The following is a 20,557-nucleotide window of genomic DNA, read 5'->3' as shown; positions in this document are numbered from 1 at the left end:
GCAATGTGTCAGTTCTCCTATAGAGACTTCAGTTATGTGGGCTTGACTGAAGGGGATGAGGGGCTCTGCTTTGCTTTGAAGGTGCTGCAGTCCATGTAGTCAGGATTGGAGAACACATATGCCAATGAGGCAGCTGAGAAGTTTTTATGTGTGGGCAGCAGTTTTGAAAGGCAGCACCAAAGTTTGTGTACATGCAGCCTAAGACGAAATCAGTGACTGAGATAGAGATGAGGGAATGGCAGAGTCCCAACCTGTTCTCTCTCTGCTCCGGATCAGGCTGCATTTGTATGTAATACTCCATTAGAACTTAAAGATTGAGCAAGAACCAGAAAATGCTATACCACGTGCTGTGTCACAGGGAAAAGATGCTGTTAATTGTGTGAAGAGGAAAGGCATCCTGAGGAGACTGGAGGTGATTTTTCCAGAGGAGCCAAACTACAGATAAATAAGTTCTCTGGAACAGAGCAAACAGAAAACGTGGTGAGAGAAATTAAAACTAAGTGGATTTATCTTGCTCCCAGCAAGGTATTTGGGTTTGGGTGATGGCGAACCGTGGCCACCAGTAAGTCCTTCAGGTCCTTGAGGCGTTGGGAGACTAATTTCAGAGGCACCTTTAGAAGTAGGGATAGTTCAAAAACAACCATGAAACTCAACCACAGTGGAACTTCCTTAAAGACTTTCCATTACCTCAGACTTGGACTTGACACTCCCCCATGTCACAATATTCAAAAGCATAGGTACAGGCACCTGCCTGCCTGGGTTGGAATCTCAATTCTGCCTCTCAGCTGCTGTGAGACTGTAGGCGAATTCCTTAACTTTCTCTCAGAGGAATACCTGGCACTAGTGCCAGTGTGCACTGAGTACATAGTCACCCTCATGACAATACCGAACATTTATGGCTTTATTGTTTCATATATAATTTTATTAATAAAAGTAACTATGCTATAAGACTTCTTTACAGTCTGGATATTTCCAAGAATGTCAGATAGAAGGAATGGAGAATATGTCAAGCTGGATATGGTCCTTGAAACTCTCCAAGGGACTGTGTGTGTATATATGTGTGTATACATGTGTGTGTGTTGAGGGGATGGTTGGGATAGGGTTAAACCTGTGCAACGATTTTGTTATTCCTCTTAGCCTGTAATGAAATGGGACGTTTACTGAAGAGCCATTGTACCAAATCTTATACAGGAATACACTTTTCCAGGGAGACAGATCCTAACTTTCATCAGTTCTCAAAAGATGCAGTATTTCTAGCTTACTCAATCATAGTATTTTTTTTTTTTTTGACAGGCAGAGTGGACAGTGAGAGAGAGAGACAGAGAGAAAGGTCTTCCTTTGCCGTTGGTTCACCCTCCAATGGCCACCGCGGCTGGCGCGCTGCGGCCGGCGCACCGCGCTGATCCGATGGCAGGAGCCAGGAGCCAGGTGCTTTTCCTGGTCTCCCATGGGGTGCAGGGCCCAAGCACCTGGGCCATCCTCCACTGCACTCCCTGGCCACAGCAGAGGGCTGGCCTGGAAGAGGGGCAACCAGGACAGAATCCGGCGCCCTGACCGGGACTAGAACCCGGTGTGCCGGCGCCGCTAGGCGGAGGATTAGCCTAGTGAGCCGCGGCGCCGACAATCATAGTATTTTAAAAGAGAATATATCTACCTTTAGTAATTAAGACCTTAATCCTGGCCGGCGCCGTGGCTCACTTGGGTAATCCTCCACCTGTGGTGCCGGCAATCCCGGTTGGGCCGCCGGATTCTGTCTCAGTTGCTCCTCTTCCAGGCCAGCTCTCTGCTGTGGCCTGGGAGGGCAGTGGAGGATGGCCCAAGTGCTTGGGCCCTGCACCCACATGGGAGACCAGGAGGAGCACCTGGCTCCTGGCTTCAGAAAAAGGAAGACCTTTCTTTCTGTCTCTCTCTCTCACTGTCTAACTCTCTGATCCCAAAGATGTCTCTTGGAATTTTTGTTCAGGAGAGACTGCCCTGAAACCTGGTCAGAATTCAGTCTCTGAGCCAAAAGTCTGTGTTCCACTTGTTCCCCAACAACCATGGAAAGGCAATCAAGCTGTCTCCCTAGAATTCACTACAATAAACTTCCAAGCCCACCAATCTACCACCAACAACCACTTATTGAACACATTTTTGAACCTTAGTGAAAAGGTCTCCTTCTTGCTTTTGATTCAAATGCAATTCATGTAAGTGAATGTACATAGTATGACAAATTGAGTTGTACCCTAGTTGATTTTTTTTTTTACAGGCAGAGTTAGACAGTGAGAGAGAGACAGACAGAGAGAAAGGTCTTCCTTCCATTGGTTCACCCCCCAAATGGCCGCTAAGGCCGGCACTGCGCCAATCCGAAGCCAGGAGCCACGTGCTTCCTCCTGGTCTCCCATGCAGGTGCAGGGCCCAAGCACTGGTGCCATCCTCCACTGCCTTTCCGGGCCACAGCAGAGAGCTGGACAGGAAGAGGAGCGACCAGAAGAGAATCTGGCTCCCCAACCGGGACTAGAACCTGGGGTGCTGGCACTGCAGGCAGAGGATTAGCCTAGTGAGCCGTGGCGCCAGCCACCCTAGTTGATTTAATATCAAGATTTCTTTCCAGATATTAAAAGGTTAAATGTTTTTCCTTACATTGTCAGTTACTCTTTCTTTATATACATTTTATTCTGTTTTTAATTTTGTAACAAATACTGAAGTATTATACTCTAAGAATGCGCAGTACAATTTCACCTTCTGTATCACATATCTGAATCTTACTAACTACTTATCAGTGTGCTGTGAATTCTCCTATATCACTTCCTGGGAAACATGTAAAAAATATATATGCATATATTCTATACATGTATATATGTATATGTATATAATGTTTTTATATACACTTTTGTATAAATGACTTAACTTTATAGTTAATATCAATAACATACTTCATCTATTTCATCATGTCTACTGGTATCTTTCCTTGTTGGTATACATTAATGGTCTCCAACTTAGGATGGTTTGATTGATTTTTTTTTTCTTTATGTGGTGGGGCTTGGTGAACAAAAGCCATGTCCATTGAGAAACCATACTTAGAATTTGGAATTTCTTATCTTCCCAGTTTAGCAATATGCAAGTGATACTCATAAAGCTGGGCAGGAGCTGCAGCTCCCTGTTAGCTCCACCATCATGAACGGATACAACTCAGACCACTGTGTACCATGTTGAACTACATCACTCCGTAGGTAAGGCGTATTAAATACATTTTCAACTAACAATATTTTGGGGGCCGGCACTGTGGCATAGTGGGTTAAGCCTCCTCCTGTGGCACTAGCATCCTGTATGGGTGCCAGTTTGTGTTACAGCTGCTTCTCTTCTGATCCAGCTCTCTGCTGTAGCCTGGGAAATCAGTAGAAGATGGCCCAACTAATTGGGCCCCTGCACCTGTGTGGGAGACCCAGAAGAAGCTCCTAGCCCCGCCTTCAGATCAGCTCAGCTCTGGCCATTGTAGCCATTTGGGGAGTGAACCAGCCTATGGAAGACTTTTCTCTCTGTCTCTCTCTCTCTCTGTAACTCTACCTCTCAAATAAATAAATAAAAGATTAAAAAAAAAAACAGACAATATTTTCAACTTATAATGGTTTATTGAGATGGTACCAAATTATAACTTAGAATATCTACATATGATTGGTCTATATATGATTTACGTGGATATTCTATAGTACAAATGCATTGGAGTACAACTGGTCCATTATCAATGGATACATAGGGTTAATTTCAGGTTTTCTATGCCAAATACTTACACTTCCATTTTTTTTTTCAGCAAATGTTAGTTACTTTTCTAGAAAAGACATATAGAAATAGGATTACCTGATAAAATATTTTGCACATTAAATTTTGTAAGATCTTGAATATTTTCCTTCCAAAATCCTAAGCCAAATTGTACACACCTATTAAGAGCATGAAACGAGACATGGAAGAAGCTCCAAGCTACTGGCTTTGGATCAGCCCAGCTCCAGTCATTGCTTCCATTTGGGGAGTGAATCAGCAGATGGAAAGCCTCTCTCTCTCTCTCTCTCTGCTTCTCTGAAAATCTGCCTTTCAAATAAAGAAATAAATCTTAAAAAAAAAAAAAAAAAGAAGAGAGCATGAAACAGAGCTTGTTTTAGAACATTCTTGCCTAGTATGATTATCAAGCTTTATAATTTTTGTTATCCTGATCAATAACAAAATATTGTCTTTTCATTCACATTTTTATGCTTCCTAATGAGTTTGAACATATTTTGAAACATTTTAAAGACATTTTTATTTGTCAATGGCTCACTGCTTTTGTGTTTCATATTTTGTGGTCTCCTTATAAATCTTTTGTCTATTGTGTGTGTGACATGATTTCTTCTGATTTGTCACTTGTCCTTATGGTGACTTCTGTGAGTTAGAAGTTTTTAATTTTTATGTGGGTAAATATAATAATTTTATAATGTATGGTTTCTTAATTCAGAGCTTTTATTATGAAACCCTTTAAACCCTTAATTACAAATTATATTCTCTTTATTTTCTCAAAATTTTAATTTTCTGTTATTTTCGTATAGTTGATGTGATCAATTTCAAGAATTTTCAGAGGGCATGAAGCAGGATAAAACTTAATTATATTTCCAAATTGTCTGCTATTTGTCTCATGACTATTGATTAAATAATCCATTCCCTTCCCATTGATTTACCCCACAAGGTAACATATGACATTGTTTTTGTCACATATTAAAATTTCCTATCTAACTGGATCTGATCTTGCACTCTCTTTCTCTATGCAGTCAATCTACCTACTCTGAAATTATTACTTATGTAAGTTCAGCTGTTACAGTTTTACAGTGGGTATTTTTCTAATTGAGCAAATGTCAACTTTTTATCTTTTTTTTTTCAAAACATTCTTGACTACTATTAAATTTTTGCTTCAGTTGAACTTTGAAGTAAATCTATCAAGTTTCAAAAATGGTTCTTTCGAGATTTTATATGGGATTTCTCTAAATTTATAGATGAATTTGGGGAGATGTGACAATTTTACAGCATTAAATATTCACCTCCAAGAACATGTTCTGCCTCTGTAATTATTAAGTTGGTTTATGTATCTTTCAAAGGGTATTACCTTGTTTTTCATTATAGTCTTTCAAATATCTTTTTAGGTTTAATTCTCACTGTTTTTAATTTCTGCTATCATTGTGATTGGCATATTGCTCCATAATGCATTTTAATTGGCTATTGCCCTATAGTAGAAAAGTTACTGTGTACTGAATTTTGTATATAGGAACCTTACAGGTTTCAATAGTTTTTTTTTTTTCAATTAATCTTGGAATTTCTATGCAAATGATCATATTGTGCCTTATCTAACCATTGCACATATTTATAGTTAAATCTTTATGATGTTCTGCATATTAATACTGAGAATTGAGAGTATCATATATTTCCTAGCTGCATGTTGGCCATTCAGAAACAATTTTAAGTGTCAAGGTAATTCACCTGCAACTCTGTCATGACCTAGGATTTTCCTTGTTGGAAAATTTTTATCTATTGCCTCAACTTATTTAATGATTTTTGGACAATTTGGATATTTTTATCAAGTCAGTACTAGTTAGTTATATTATTTGTGGAATTTCTATGTCATTATTGGCCCCACATTTGCTTGTAATATTAACAAACTGTGTACTAAGGTCTGGATATTGTCTGAGTGTGTCCTCCAAGATTCCTGTGTTAGCTCTTTAGTCCTCAGTGTGGTGATGAGATGGTAGGGCCTTTAAAAGATAGGGCCTAATGTGAGATCATCAGAGACCATGCCCTTGGAAGTGCTTAGGGTAGTTCTCATGGGACCCCCTTAGTTCTATCAAGAGGGTTGTTACTTTTTATTATATAATATTGATCATGACTATGATGAGTAGTTTTTGAGTTTAGTTATTTCAACTATTATCATGAATAATTTGAAATTGTGCATGTTTTAATAATTTATTTTCTTTTATTTCAACTTTGATGCATAAATTTCAGAAAATATAGTCCATAAAAAGATGAACTTAAACTATTGTGATGTGTTTTTAGTTTGATTTGTAGTCATTTTTTTATAAATGTTTTACTTTGTGTTTAAGTTGAAGGTTTATTATCTCACTTGGGAAGGTTGTGCTTGAACATTGTCTGTTAGATCAAGCCTGTCATTTGTACAATTTAAATTTCTATTTTGACTGGTTCTTTTATTGCCTGTTCAATCCTCAATGAGAAAGTATGTTTAACAAAGTTAAGAGAGGTAGATTGAAGTCTCCAAATAATGAACAGCGGGGCGCCCAGCGGGAGGAGCAGCGGCAGCTGCGGCGCGCCGCAGCGCAGGACCAAGTGCGGGGCTTCCTGGAGAAGGAGGCGGCCATCGTGAGCCGGCCCCTCAACCCCTTCACGTCCAAGGCCGCCGCGGGGCCCGGCGCAGAGAATGCACAAGCGGGGCCCAGCGAGGGGCCCCCGGGCCAGGACAAGGAGAAGGCGCTGCCCAGCTTCTGGGTCCCGTCCCTGACCCCCGAGGCCAAGGCCACCAAGCTGGAGAAGCCGTCCCGCACCGTGACCTGCCCCATGTCGGGGAAGCCGCTGCGCATGTCTGACCTGACACCCGTGCGCTTTACGCTGCTGGACGACTCGGTGGACCGCGTGGGGCTCATCACGCGCAGCGAGCGCTACGTGTGCGCCGTGACCCGCGACAGCCTGAGCAACGCGACGCCGTGCGCCGTGCTGCGGCCCTCGGGGGCCGTGGTCACGCTGGAGTGCGTGGAGAAGCTGATTCGGAAGGACATGGTGGACCCCGTGAACGGAGACCGGCTGACCGAGCGCGACATCATCGTGCTGCAGCGGGGCGGCACCGGCTTCGCGGGCTCCGGGGTGAAGCTGCAGGCGGAGAAGTCGCGGCCGGTGATGCAGGCCTGAGTGCGAGGGGAGACCCACGAATAAACGGCCCGGAGCGCAAAAAAAAAAAAAAAAAAAGTTGGATCCATTTTTGATTAGTATGTTTTATTATGGTAAAACATTTATGTAATACACAATTTGCCATTCAACCATTTTATGTATAATATTCAATTATAGAATGTATCAGAACTCTATCACTTTTGAAGACTGAATAATTTTCCATTGTGTATATGAACCACATGTTACCTTTTCACCTGTTGATGAGCAATTGTTTTTTTTTTCTACCTTTAGCTATTATGAATAATGCTATACCAAATACTGGCATACAAATATATGTGCCCCCGAGGGGTCTCTGCAAGTGAGATCCCAGTGGAAAGAAAGGGACATCAGAGAAGGATGTACTTTTCTCTGAAGGGAGGAGAGAACTTCCACTTTGAATATGGCCTTGTCTAAATGATGACAGAGTTTGTGGACTCAAAAGACTTCCATAGCCTGCATCCACAGACACAAAAGTATACAGTACTGTTTGAGTAGTAGTTTTACTATTAATACTCATAATACAACACATTAAGGGCAGAGGTCCCACAAGGAGAGCAGGTTTACAGTGACTCCCGTTGTTGATTTAAAAATTGACACTCTTATATGACTTCAGTGATCACCTGAGGCTCTTGTCATGAGCTGCCAAGGCTATGGAAACCTCTTGAGTTCACCAACTCTGATCTTGTTTAGACAGGGCCATAGTCAAAGTGAAAGTTTTCTCCTCCCTTCAGAGAAAGGTACTGCCTTCTTTGATGGCCCATTCTTTCTGCTGGGATCTCACTCAGAGATCTTTCATTTAGGAAATCCAAATGGCCAACAAACACATGAAAAAATGTTCAGGATCACTGGCCATCAGGGAAATGCAAATCAAGACCACAATGAGGTTTCACCCCACCCCAGTTAGAATAGCTTACATACAGAAATCAACTAACAACAGATGCTGGCAAGGATGTGGGGAAAAACTGACACTAATCCACTGTTGGTGGGAATGCAAACTGGTAAAGCCACTATGGAAGTCAGTTTGGAGATTCCTCAGAAACCTGAATACAGCCCTACCATACAACCCAGCCATCCCACTCCTTGGAATTTACCCAAAGGAAATTAAATTGTCAAATAAAAGAGCTGTCTGCAACTCAATGTTTATTGCAGCTCAATTCACAATAGCTGGGACATGGAATCAACCTAAATGCCCATCAACAGAAGACTGGATAAAGAAATTGTGGGATATGTACTCTATAGAATACTATACAGCAGTATAAAAGATGAGGTCCGGTCATTTGAAACAAAATGGAGGAATCTGGAAAACATCATGCTGAGTGAAATAAGCCAGTCCCAAAGGGACAAATATCATATATTCTCCCTGATCGGTGACAACTAACTGAGCACTTAAAAGGAAGCCTGTTGAAGTGAAATGGACTCTATGAGAAATAAGTTTATATTCTAAAGACAATAATTTCCAAAATAAATATTCTGGGGTTTAAACATATTTTCAGGGAAAAACCTTGTGGCAGAGCAGGCTAAATGGTCACTTGAGATCCAAGTATGCCATATTAAAGTACTGGTTTGAGTACCAGCTACTCCACTTCCCATCCAGCTTCCTGATAAGGCACTTTAGAAGCAATGGATGATGACTCAAGTAGTTGAGTTCCTGCTATCCATGTGAGAGACACAGATGGAGTCCCTGACTCCTGGCCTCAGTCTGCTCAGTCTGGCCTGTCCTTGGCTGTTGTGGCCATTTGGGGAGTGAACCAGGGGATGGAAACACAATCAATATCTTTCTCTCTTTCTCTCTCTCTCTCTCTCTCCCTCTCTTTCTCTCTCTTTCCCTGTTTCTTTGCCTCTCAAATAGATAAATGAATATTTAAAAGTAAATAAATACGTTGGCAATTATTTCTGCCAACTCCTATTTACTATAGCTTATTTCCTTATTTCTTAAGGTAATCTTCGATAATGAGTTCATACTTCGATATTTTTATTATATGGAATACATAGACATGAACTCAGATGCCTAAGACAGAGAAAATTTGAATTTATTTCTGTTGGAAATTAAGAGAAATCGTGTCTTAAAATAATCTAACCCTTTAAATTTATGTGGACTAATGAAGAATTTCCATCATCAGAATTTGCTCTTTCAATTGTCGCATAATTGATTCAGCCTCCTATTAAGAGTATTTAGATTTAGGGCATCCTTGGAGTTCTATGATAACTTCTTATTCTTTAATGCTTTATATCCTTAGGCTAGTAGTAAAGAATGCCCCCGAAGATTTCCTTTACTTCTTACTTTGATACTGGAAATGAACTAAAAAGCATATTTCATCCAGACAGAAGCTGGTTTTACTTGTTTGTTTTTTAACCTGGAAATTCTTCAGAAAATTTGTTTTGTCATACTGCCACAGGGGAGATCCAAAATTAATTTTTCTAAATATCATACCAGCTCAAGGATAAAACAGATTGTTATTTCAGGAAAAACATGCCAATTAAAAAAATCTTTCATGGGATTATTAAATGTTAGGGTCAGTTCATCAAGGATGTTCCCTGGGAAAGCTGATTTTTGAAGTTCCTTTTTTTAAAAAAAAATATGTATTTATTTGAAAGAGAGAGAGAGAGAACGAGGTCTTCCATCCGGTTCGCTCCCCAGATGACCACAATGGCCAGGGCTGACCCAATCCGAAGCCAAGAGCCTGGAGCTTCTTCTAGGTCTCCCACTTGGGTGCAGAGGCCCAGGGACTTGGGTCATCTTCCACTGCTTTCCCAGGTCATTAGCAGGGATCAGAACTGAAGCAGCCAGAACTCGAACTGGTGCCCATATGGGATGCTGGCACTGCAGGCATAGGCTTTACCTGCTATGCCACAGTGCCAGCTCTTGCAGTTCCTTTTAATGAAAACCAGCCCCAGTCAAGTCTTCAAATGACTACATCCTGGCCAAACCTGGCTACAGTCTCTGAACAGACTCTAACCCTGACCCAGCCAGCTGCTCCCCAATTCATGACATTAAGAAACTGAGACATACTAAACATATGCTATTGATTTAAGGCACCAGGTTTGGAGATAATTTATTATTACACAACAATGATAACTTGTACATGATAATGGTAATTTAAACATTAAGATCAATCAATTTTCAAACAGAAAATGTGTGCATACAGTCTCTAAATTGAAATCAGTCGATTTCTTCATGGATAATATAAGCACACCATAAAGCAACACATTTGGGTGAATAAGTAGATAAGAAGCAAACCACAGTCATTCACTGAGCAATGCAATTCTCAGAAACAAATCTCATGCTGACTCACTAGAAAAACTTAGACTCCATATAAGAAAAGGCACTATAAAAACTGATAAACATATTTCCCCTCCTCTTTCCCTCAAGGGAACTATAAACAGCCAGCTGTCAGAGTTCCTGGATTTTTATGCGTACACATTTGCATTTTCTCCTGGAAAATAAAGCAGTGCACATTTGCAAATGATAATTTCAGATTCCCTATGATTTCAAGTAGCACTATTTGCTGAGCTAATAATAATGAATAATATCATTTAACAGAATACCATTCAGCGATTGTCCCACCTTATTATTAAGGCTTAAAAGAAATCACGATGAAAAATACAATCGTTTAAAATGAAGTTAAAAGTGTCTTCAACATGGCAAGTATAATGATCACTCTGAGTGCTTAGAATATGTGACACATTTTTTAAATGCAGCTCTTTTTCCTTAATGTACTTTTCATTACAGGCTTGTAAAAAGGTGGTCAACATATACCAGTAAAGAGCCTCTAATATTTTAAATAACAGTAATTGTTACTAGTATAAATAAAAAAAACTCTATATAATATTTCTATGGACAAAATGAGGATCGGCAGCCCATCAGTAAGCATAATTCATGAAAATTTCACCTTACTTGGTAAAAAGGCTTTGTTCAGGAAAAAAAAATGACAGCCAGTTAGTTAAAGGAAAAATTTACTGGATCTGGGTGACAGAAAATACAAGAGCCCATTTTGCTTTATGCATCTTCTTGTTCTAAATCAGCATTAACAACTACAGTCAGCTTGCAGCTCTGCATGTGTCACTCATCCATATTTTTTGTTTGTTACATTGATTGTTTATGTCTTAAATTATAGCTGTCCTTTCTTCTTTGTACTGTGGCTTAAAGAACAGCTTCAAGGGCAAGTGTGAAAATAAATGTAGGGATGAGTTACTTGGCAATGCGTGGACAACTCCATAAGAAATAAGTCTGTGTTTGCTGTCCAGACACACGCTTTAGGATCTATCATTCTCTTGGAGAAAACTGTCCTCATCAATTCGTTTTCTATCTATAGGTAAGGCACTGGCACAATGTTAGAGGAGGAAAGGAAAAATGATAAGTTCATCAAGGTTTTCCTTTACTTAAAAATAGAAAGTCAAAGCAGGGTCTCTTAGCATGAAAGAGTTATTGTTATTTAAAGCTGTCTCCTAGAGTTGAAAGTTGCTTCAAAGACCATTCAGTGAAATCGATTATCAGGTGACTGAACACTTTCTTGTAGCATCTGAGCCCAGTACCTCACTAGTCTATATCTGAACCCTTGCAGTGTCACTCATCTCAACAAACACAGGTAGACCCCTCACTTTTTAACTACAAATGGAAGTAAATTTCTTCACATTTATTGAGAAATAATAGCTAACTTGGTTTTGGTTACCTCTCCCTTAAAACAAAGCTGTAAACATGAGTGACTTTTTATTAGCCTCCTGATTTTGAGATTATGACTTAAGGAGGCAAATAAATGATCAATTCACCATTTTTCTGAAGACTAAAATATGACTTGGTGGCATGATTTTATTCATTCTCTTACCTAAAAGTGAATTTTAAAAGGGCTATGAAAGAAGTGAATAATCCAGGGATAAAATTTGTTGCTATTTTACAGGATGACTTTAGATCAGAACTCCATAGAAACATGAATAATTGCATATTAGTCAAGAACAAGGTGCAATGGTAAAGTAGGATGCCTGAAGACAGATTCCGACACAACAGTCTTGACAATACCAACTTCTTAGTAATTTCTGTGCTTTGTACTTCATTTATTTTCATGCCACCTCAGTCAACAACATGATAAAATCCTTCATCTCTAACTTGTTCTTCAGGTGTCCCATCACATCCAAGAATGACCTCCGCTCCTTAGAAGCCTGCCTCTTAGAAACTACCTTAACAGCAACAATGGCTCTACCTGCACCTCTAAAATCTGTCTGAGAGGGAGAAACAAATGAAAGAGTTAAATGGAGAAATGCATTTCATTAATGAGAAGTCCATACCTTACAGGGCACTGGAAAATTTAAAAAATAAATAAATCTATTCCATTGATGTAAACAACGTCTAGGCTTCTGCTTTTAGATGAACAGTCTGGTTCCTTCAGAAACCATCAAAATTGTATGCTCCTATTCAGAAACAGATGAAATGGTTATGGTCTTTCTGAACAGTCAATGGGATTTCTGCTGTTTTCTGGAATAATTTAGGATATAGAGAACTTGGTGTAAGTGGCAATTATTTACTCTTGTAATAGATTTAGTCAGGTCTAAGCTTCAGGTCCCTCAAGTACATTGACTCCTGCCAAACTTTAGCAAATATCTTTATGATTTTGTAATATTTTTCTTTTCTTTTCTTTTCTTTTTTTTTTTTTGACAGGCAGAGTGGACAGTGAGAGAGAGAGACAGAGAGAAAGGTCTTCCTTTGCCGTTGGTTCACCCTCCAATGGCCGCCGCGGCCGGCGCGCTGCGGCCGGCGCACCGTGCTGATCCGATGGCAGGAGCCAGGTGCTTCTCCTGGTCTCCCATGGGGTGCAGGGCCCAAGGACTTGGGCCATCCTCCACTGCACTCCCGGGCCACAGCAGAGAGCTGTCCTGGAAGAGGGGCAACCGGGACAGAATCTGGCACCCCAACCGGGACTAGAACCTGGTGAGCCAGCGCCGCAGGACGGAGGATTAGCCTAGTGAGCCGCGGCACCGGCCGTAATATTTTCCTAAAAGAGCACCCCTAATGTTTTTACAAGCTAAAGTCTCTTGAAATATAGAATGGTCCTTGCACTTAAAATTTAAACATCTATGTTTTACATTCTCATTAAGATAATCTTATTGAAGAAATAACATTTATAGACATCAAAGAATCATGTGTTATCATGTGAAAGGTATGGGATTTGGAATCAGAAGATAAAAATCTCCAAATCTCAGCTTGGCTATTTATAGTCTTTTATGTGTTTATATACAAATAAATTAATGTTTTGATTATCTTAATATCTTAATGCATACAAAAAACAGACATACTACCTACATTTTAGGATTGCTCAAAGGATTAATAAAAATAAATATGAAAAAAACAAAATGTTTTGCATTTGCCATGCCCACATAAGCATTACTTCAGTCATCAGATTTCAGGTTAGGTGACGTCTAAAAGCAAGTTTAATTCAATTGTATCCCCGTGTTCAATGTTCATACTCTCTCTCTATGAGAATCAGTTCCCTCAAGTCACAAATGTCTATAATCTGCTTAAATATATTCAGTGATGAGGACTAAGACAGTTCACTTTATATAATCATCACTTAAAAATATTAGGGCACTTTTTAAAGTTCATAGAAAAGTGTAATTAAAAGATAAGTTTACTTTGGTGAAAAAATTTTGAAATCCATGCACAGATTTTATATAACATATTTTCCTTAAACTTTTGGAAGACCCCTCATATATGAGATAAGAGTTTGTGTGTTTTATTTTTACTCTTTTTGCTTTGTTTTGGTATTCATGTTTAGGTGTCATGACATTAAAAATGAACAGCACTGGGGCCAGCACTGTGGTACAGTAGCCTAATTCTCCGCCAGCAGCGCCAGCATCCCATATGGGTACCAGTTCTACTTTCTGGCTGCTCCTCTTCCGATCCAGCTCGCTGCTGTAGCCTAGGAGAACAGTGGAGGACGGCCCAAGTCCTTGGGCCCCTGCACCCATTTAGGAGACTGTGAAGAAGCACCTGGCTACTGGCTTCAGATCGGCACAGCTCCAGCCATTGTGGCCATTTGGGGAGTGAACCAATGGACAGAAGACCTTTCTCTCTGTTTCTCCCTCTCACTGTCTATAACTCTACCTCTCAAATAAATAAATAAAATCTTTAAAAAAATTTTAAAAAATGAGCATCACTGAACATTAAAGAGTCTAGAAATTCCCATTAACTATCATCCACATATGAGGGTCCAACCTAGGGAACACTAGGATCCCAAAAGCCTGAGAAGGAATAACCAGAAAAGAAATATATAGACAAAAGTAGCATCATGGGAAACCAAAGACAAAGTAGTGAGTGACATCAAACACTGCTAAGAAATTGTTCTAAAACTCACTCTGATTATCATGACCCTGATGTGGAATCTGTGAGATCATTATTGAAGTGGCAAGCAACTGAATGGGAGGGAGTAGTGAAGCAAGAAAGTGCAGACACAAAGTCTGGGTTCTTGGCCTGGCCTTGCAGAAGTGTAGCACAGGGCACCTGCTAAGGGACACTTCATAAAGAAGTGAGCCGGGAAGGAAGTGGGCAGAGTGGACACTACCCATAGAAGGGCTTGGATCCAGGAGCGGGAAGAGATCCGGGATGCAGCAGCCCAGGTTAACTTTGAGCAAGTAGGGACGCATTTTCCTCTGAGACTAGAGGAACTGGTAGCATGGGATACTTTTAGGGAAGCTCACAGCTTTGGGGCCAAGAAGTCACTACATTTCATCTTAGGGAACCTCAAAAGGGTTCAGTTTCTCAGTATCTTAACGTGTGGGCTAGCACAGTAGATACAGCAGGACTTAGAATTCCAAACTGAGCATGAGGGTCCCCTGTGCTATGAAGCTACAGAGTGCCAGCTGTAGAGATGAAGGTGGAGTGTCCTAAAAGAGGATTTGCCTGGCTACTTGCTCTTGGAGGTGCTGAGGATACTCACCTCTGGACCTTATCCTCCAAACAGCACCAAAGTCAGTGTCTCTCATTACCAAGACCTAGTTCAAACTCCAATCTTCTCTTCCACAAAAATCACACGATAGAACTTCTCCCAACTGGTATTTCCCATCTTCCTTTGACACTTCTGCTAACTTGTCACTCTATAGCCAGATTGAATTTTAAAAACACAATATTATCTTATGTATTTTCTGAATAAAATGAGTAATGTTCTCTCATTGCTGTCAACATGAAGGGGAAAAACCGAATGTGGCATGCAAAAGACTTCACAGTGTCCCCTTGCTCCTTCCTCCTTTCTCATTTTACTTCCCCCCACTCTTGGAGTTCCAACCAGATTGATATTTTTTAGGGTCACAAAACATAATGTGCTGTTTCATTTACCTGTTCTGCCCTATACATTATATAGACTATGTTCAAAGATTATTTCCTGGCAGGATCCTCTTTAGTTCTTCTATGTACTCCTAAATACCTATACTTTCAAATTGTAAGTTTACTAGGCCTTTATTGGTCAACTTTTGCCATTAATTGTCTCCCCAACTAGACTATAAGTTTCTTGAGGGCAACATTCAAGTCTGCTTCTATTTAGCATTCTGTATGGGCAGAAAAATGCTGCGTGGTATATAATAGATACTCAGAAAAGCTTGTGTTGCTCATGCATGCATGAATAAATTAGTGTTAGCTCAGCGGATTTCGAGATAATGAGTCTTGCTTCATGGAAGACCATCAATTGTGCTTTACCACTTTCACAATTAAATAAAACTCTACAAAGACAAATTTTAGTCTTCATCTTGGTTAGAAGGGAGCCATGGACAGATGTGTGTACCTTTGGAAAGGAATTCGCTTAACCAAGATAGAGATTTCCACATGGGATCAAGCCAGGCCTGTAGAGTGCTTTGTCTTCTGAATCCTTTCTTCCTGTTACTTGGAGTGTGCAGGCAAAGGGAGCCTGGATGATAACCACCTTTGTGCACACATCACTCTATAAAAACATTCCTTGGTAACATCGAACAGTGTTTCTTTTAGCCCACTGGCATATGAACTCAGAAAAATTATAGTTGCAAGAAAACTAGACTTTGGTGTAACAGACATCTGTTTATATAACAATTTTAGTAATTAGAGCTTTGGTTAAAAAGAGCTTGTGAGATGGTATGACAGAATCTTATTGAAAGCTACAGAACAATCATTTATGTGATGCTCCAACTGTTCAGAGAAATCATCATCAAAACATCCCTCATCAAAGCCCTTTGGGTGAAGTAAATGAAGGAGTGACAGAGCCTTGATTCTAGAACATGTAAATGTGATTTCATTTGATTTTCCGCAGCTTGCATTTTGATACCACATCCCCAGTAGGGATAGGAAAACTGCCAAAAGGAAGCTACTTAGAAGCTGTACCTTCAGCTGCACAATCTGAGCAGTGGAAGAGGCTCGTGATCTATCTGAGAGGGTGAGAATCGCACTCAGGCAAGCGGAACAGCATTGTCCATCAGCAAGGACTTGCAGGGCTTCTAACCCATCCCTCTCCTGTTCTACCCTAAGTAGTGTAGTAGCATTTACCAGGTCAGTCAGTACACAAAGGGAAAGGAGGCGCATAAGAGCATTGTGTTGGAAGTTCCTATGGATTTGGATCCAAATTTACTCATGAAACCCCCTTGTCCCTGAGATCCACAGACCTCATAGTAAAATATTTCTAAAGCCTTCCCCCATGCTCCTATATTCTGAGGACGAACAAAGCTAATAAATTTCTCCCTGGCATGGGAGAAAATGGCCTTCAACTACAGCTGAATCAAGTGTACAGCTAGACATTTATCTTCAATAATTACTTGCTCACAGTTTATTTTGACTGTTTCTGTCCCTTCTAACAACTGGAGACTCCAATTAGGCTTAGAAACACAGAAAGCATGCTTACCTCTTCTTCTACCCTTTGAAGAAATCAGCAAAAAGGAGAAACAGAGTATATTGACTTTACTGAAGGCATCCACAGTGTAAAATTAATATGTGGTTGCACCATATTTCTTGGCAGTTCAAGGTTAGTGAGCTAGACTGATGACTAGGGTGACTCAGGTTTGGTTTGTAGGAAATGCCATGTAGGTTAGATATGTAAATGCTATTTATTAGTTTCTTTTTTTAAAAAAAGATGATTTATTTGAAAGACAGAGTTACAGAGAGAGAAACAGAGACATTGTTGGGGGCAGGGGTAGTGGGGAAGAGTCTGTGTCCATGCCATCCTGAATGGGCCTAATCTTGTCTGATCTAAGAAGCTAAGCAGGGTTGGGCCTGGTTAGTGCTTGGATGGGAGAGAGGGAGAAAAGGGGAGAGAGAGAGAGAGAGAGAGAGAGAGAGAGAGAGATCTTCCATCCATTGATTCATTCGTTTGGGGAAATGGCTGCAATGGCCAGGGCTGGGCCAGGCTGAAACCAGGAGCCAGGAGCTTCTTCAGAGTCTCCCACGTGAGTGCAGGGGCCCAAGGACCTGGGCCATCCTCTGTTGCTTTTCTAGGTGCATTAGTAGGAAGCTGGATTGTAAGTAGAACAGCTGGGAATTTAACCAATGCTCCTATGGGATGCCAGATCTGCAGGCCATGGCTGTGCCACAGCACCAGCCCCAGTGCTATATATTTATCAGACCAACACTGAGGAAACTAGAACTAGAGAACACTAGGTTTATCAAGCATTCAAAGGAGCTTTGTTTCATCCTTGGCAGTATGCAATGGGGCATATTATATTTGTAACAATAACAACTAATATTTTCTGAACACTTGAATGTACCAAGCATGTATGATTTTCCCCTAACATTTACAAAGAGATATCAGAGCATTTTGTGATATGAAGATTTAGACTCCTACTACTACTGAGTAATAATAATAATTACAAGTTCTAAAATTCAAATGAATTTGGAATAACCCTGAAAAAAATATAGAAAGTTTCCTTTGTGTTAAATATCATATCTGGTGGCATTCCTGGGGCACCACAGAAGGCTGTATAAGAAACACAAAGTGGTATAGCCTTGAATGGTCACAGGATCTCTCTACTTGTCATTTTGTTGCCTCACTTTGTTTTTCTGTTTCCTGAATCTTTCTTCTCTGTAATATTCTGTGGCCCTCTGGTAGAACTCAGCGCCATTGCCACCACTCCCACTGATTATAAAGTTGAGGTGATACCCATGCCTGTTTCAGGGCACACCACTGAAGTTTACTCTGGAGAATCTGGAGGGATGATTTCCCACTGGGCTGCATTTATTCATAGAATGCATCTTACGACATAGTTGGAGTGAAGAAGACTGTTATATTTGGTAGCATCTACACAGAGCCTATGAAATGTTTCTTCTCCTGGACTAGCCCTGATATATTCCCTATCTTCTAGTAAATATAATGAAACTAATAAAATTTCCAAATAATTTCCATGTTAATTTCCTTTTGATCATTCCAGACTCCCAAGTCCAAGATCTTTAAAGGGACAGTACAAGTGGAAGTGGCATTTGTTATCATTATTCTCATTTTATATATGAGAAGGCTCAATCTAAAAGAATCTAAGTACTTGTATGAGGTCTTAGAAGCGCAGTAGTAGAAAGATCTGGGAGTTGAAACTTTCACAACTGAACTCTAAAGCACTGGTATGAAACACTAGAGAACAGTAGAAAAGGTGCTTTCACTATCCGGTTGAGCACTGAGAGAAATGCCCGTGAGCAAGGAGGAAAAGCCATGGATACAGGCAAAGGCAAGAGTTTAAGAGTCGTAGAAAGCACAGAGCTGAACCTCTGGGAGTCAACCAAAGGAAAGGCAACTGTGAATGATATTTTTCAGGAGAAAAAAACCCTTTGGAGTAGGTTTCAAGCTAAAGAACAGAGTGCTGAGAAAGGATCAGGAATGCCTCGATATTTGAGCATCTTCTTGCAGTCCGGGTTGAAAGCCAAACTGAGTACAGTCAAGCATCTTGCCTCCCATGGCTGCCATCTGCCATGCAGCTCTGCCAAGGCCAACCCCAGCTTGCCTCACTGCCAGAGTTCCTTGCTTTTGCAAAGTCATCCCGAGGTGAGTCACTGAGAAGTCTCCTCTGAATGACTGCATAGCCCCAAATAAACGACTTTCCTGTAGAAGAAATGACAGCTGAGGAAGCTGCGTACTGGAGGAGCTGCACACTTGCTCACTCACCTGCACTCTCTTCCCACCTCCCCGGGCAACTCAAGTCAGCTTCCCTCTCCTCCCCATCTGGAATAAGGAGGAGAGGAGTGGCAGCTTTATTAAAACCCAGCACAGTGTCAGCCTTGCTCAAGCTGTCTTCATTATTCTATTTTTGGAAAGCACCTTGAAAATAAACAGTGATTGTCTTCTGTCATGTATGTAGCACTTAGCAAATTGAAAGTGCTTAACAAAGCTCAGTGAATCCTACATAAACTGTGATTATTAATAAATTTGTTTGATTTAAATTCAATGGGAAAATCAATAAGAAAATTTACATCTTAAGGTCTTCACGATTTCACTGAATAATTATTATATAGAATTGAACAATGATTTTAATGCAAATTTCATGGTAAGTAATATTTATTATGAATCTGCTTTAAAATGAGTCTGAATGCATAATTAGCCTGTGGAGCACTGATTCTAAAAGAAAGGACTATTAATTTTAGCTTCAACATTGCCACATCCCATTTAAATGTTTTATGGTGATGTTCCTATAACCAAGGCAGCATATCATTTATAAATAAAAACGTTATCTGCAGACTATCATCTGTTCTTTCTATTAAAATTATTAAATAGTGGGTGGCACTATGGTGCAGTGGGTTAAAGTCCTAGCCTGAAGCGCCAGCATCCCATGTGGGCGCCAGTTCAAGTCCCAGCTACTCTTTTTCTGATCCAGCTCTCTGCTGTGGCCTGGGAAAGCAGTAGAAGATGGCCCAAGTCTTTGGGCCCCTGCACCCATGTGGGAGACCTGGGAGAAGCTCCTGGCTCCTGGCTTTGGATCAGCGCAGCTCTGGCCATTCTGGCCATCTGGGGAGTGAACCAGCAGATGGAAGACCTCTCTCTCTGTCTTTACCTCTCTCTGTAACTCTGCCTTTCAAATAAATAAAATAAATCTTTAAAAATTTATTAAATATATTCCAGTATTAAAGCAAAATTAAGGAAAAAATGAAAAGTGGAAAGCCTTAATGTGAGAGTTTTTTATGTAGTATTTGCTTTTGTAATTTTTATTTTAAATGATTTCAGATTTATATAAAAGCTGCAAGAATAGTACAAAGAACTGCACTGTAATACATGCTTTCTCTCTCCTTGTCTCTCTCTCAATAAATATATATGTATGTTCATATATATATATATATACACACATAAACATATATATATGAATGTATATGAATCTGCTTTTTTAAAAATTTTCTGAGTCTTGTAAGGGTAAATTAGAGCCATGAAACCATTATATTTTTGTTTTGTACCCTTTAAATGACCTCCATGATTATCAAAATAATATTAATAGAATGCTACAATTAAATTATCATCATTAATATTATTTTAATGACCTTATTGTTTGAATAGAGGAATCTAATCAGAGATTTTGGCATACACAATTTAAGATCACTTATGAAAAGAAATTTCCACAATTATTTAATAGCTTTATTCTTTGATCCAGAATTCCACTAAATGACATTTTTCTGCAAAGAAATAATCTCAAGGAAAAACAAAAGTCTTTAATACAAAGG

The 20,557-nt window shown here is 40.0% G+C and overlaps 1 protein-coding gene and 1 pseudogene across 2 annotated transcripts in view; one reads left to right on the top strand and one right to left on the bottom strand.

Annotated features, from left to right (window-relative positions):
- EPM2A (EPM2A glucan phosphatase, laforin) overlaps positions 1-20,557 on the bottom strand; it is a 286,591-nt gene that overhangs the window by 10,000 nt on the left and 256,034 nt on the right. The window lies entirely within an intron of this gene.
- On the top strand, positions 6,229-6,964 carry LOC149126437 (nitric oxide synthase-interacting protein pseudogene; annotated as a pseudogene). Its single transcript, XR_016233509.1, has one exon. The product of XR_016233509.1 is annotated as a nitric oxide synthase-interacting protein pseudogene (transcript).

The sequence above is a fragment of the Oryctolagus cuniculus genome, chromosome 5, assembly GCF_051225735.1.
Source record: "Oryctolagus cuniculus isolate XC-2025 breed Fujian yellow rabbit chromosome 5, ASM5122573v1, whole genome shotgun sequence".
Classification (NCBI taxonomy): Eukaryota; Metazoa; Chordata; class Mammalia; order Lagomorpha; family Leporidae; genus Oryctolagus; species Oryctolagus cuniculus.
This window is presented reverse-complemented; position numbering and strand designations above follow the sequence as displayed.